Below are 2,135 nucleotides of genomic sequence, written 5' to 3'. Positions count from 1 at the left end.
CTCGGCGTCCGTCGCCTCATGGTCTATGGCGACTCAGATTTGGTGGTTAATTAGGTGATGAAAGAATGGGACGTCAAAAGTCCAGCTATGACTGGTTATTGCAATGCAGTGAGAAAGTTAGAGAAGAAATTCGAGGGGTTAGAGCTTCATCACATCCCCCGACTGAAAAATCAAGCGGCTGATGATTTGGCAAAGATAGGCTCCAAGAGAGAAGCCATCCCTAGCAATGTGTTTTTGGAACACATCCACTCGCCATCAGTCCAAGAAGATCCTTTTACAGATGAAGCCCCGCAGCCAAAGAGTGCCACAGATCCGAGTGAAGTTGAAATTCCGGCAGTGGTCGACCTAATCATGGAAGTTTTGGCAATCACCCCTGACTAGACGATACCGTACATCGCGTATATCCTGAGAAAGGAACTCCCGGAGGACGAAGAAGAGGCTCGACAGATCGTCCGTCGATCCAAGGCCTTTACAGTCATAAAGGGACAGTTGTATAGAGAAAGCGCGACTGGAGTCGGTCAGAAGTGTATAACACCAGAAGAAGGTCAGATAATCCTTGATGATATCCACTCGGGGACCTGTGGTCCTCATGCGTCCTCTCGGACCATTGTGGCTAAAGCATATCGAGCGGGATTTTACTGGCCAAGAGCGAATGAAATGGCAAAAGAGATAGTCGACAAGTGTGAAGGGTGCCAGTTCTACTCCAACATGTCGCACAAGCCTGCATCAGCCCTAAAGACCATTCCACTCGTCTGGCCCTTTGCTGTTTGGGGACTGGACATGGTTGGCCCATTGAGAACAGGCAGGAGCGGTTTCACACATGTGCTTGTGGCAGTCGACAAGTTTACCAAATGGATTGAAGCTAAGCCTATCAAGAATCTTGATGCTTGCACCGCTATTAGTTTCATCAGAGAGTTAACATTCAGATATGGAGTCCCGCATAGCATCATCGCCGACAATGGGTCAAACTTTGATTCAGACAAGTTCAGAGCTTTTTGTGCCTCTCAAGGCACACGAGTCGACTACGCATCGGTCGCCCACCCCCAGTCGAATGGACAAGCAGAAAGGGCAAATGGTCTGATTCTCAAAGGACTAAAGCCTCGGCTGATGCTGATCTCAAGCACGCAACAGGCGCTTGGGTCGACGAGCTTCCGTCAGTTCAGTGGGGATTGAGAACCACACCGAATCGGTCGATTGGAAGAACTCCGTTCTTTCTGGTTTACAGAGCGGAAGCAGTCCTGCCGAGTGATCTACTTCACAATGCACCCCGAGTCGAGCTTTATACCGAAGATGAAGCAAAACAAGCCTGGCAAGACGCAGTCGACCTCCTGGAAGAAGAAAGAAAATGGCTATGATCCGATCGACCATTTATCAGCAAGACTTGCATCGATTCCATGCCAGAAATGTGAAGAGTCGAGCCTTCCAAGAAGGAGATTTGGTCCTCCGAGTGGATCAACAGAAACCACACAAGCTCGCTCCTACTTGGGAAGGTCCCTTCATCGTCACCAGAGTCCTCCACAATGGAGCATATCACCTTTACAATGTCGAGCGCCAGATCGATGAGCCACGAGCTTGGAATGCAGAACTGCTCCGCCCCTTTCACACTTGAATTCTCACTCGGATGAGATGTAATAAGAAAAACTTCTGTAGTCTATTTATCAAAGACAAGAGTGTTACAAATTTTCCTATAATTGTTGTTGCTTTTGTTTGCGTGTGAAATCCCCCAGTGGGTGGCTTAGCTGTGAATCCGTTTCGCCTAAGTTTGTAAAAAAATCCTACCGAGTGGTGAGCCAGACTCCCACTTAGAGGCTTAGCTGCAGCTCAGTGCTCGCCTAAGTGTTTAAAAATCCTACCGAGTAGCGAGCCAGACTCCCACTCGGAGGCTTAGCTACAGCCCAGTGCTCGCCTAAGTGTTTAAAAATCCTACCGAGTGGTGAGCCAGACTCCCACTCGGAGGCTTAGCTCCAGCCCAGTGCTCGCCTAAGTGTTTAAAAATCCTACCGAGTGGCGAGCCAGACTCCCACTCGGAGGGTTAGCTGCAGCCCAGTGCTCGCCTAAGTGTTTAAAAATCCTACCGAGTGGTGAACCAGACTCCCACTCGGAGGCTTAGATGCACCCCAGTGCTCGCCTAAGTG

This window comes from Triticum dicoccoides, chromosome 7A, assembly GCF_002162155.2.
Source record: "Triticum dicoccoides isolate Atlit2015 ecotype Zavitan chromosome 7A, WEW_v2.0, whole genome shotgun sequence".
Lineage (NCBI taxonomy): Eukaryota > Viridiplantae > Streptophyta > Magnoliopsida > Poales > Poaceae > Triticum > Triticum dicoccoides.
The sequence above is the reverse complement of the archived record's forward strand: the minus strand, read 5'-3'. Positions refer to the sequence as shown.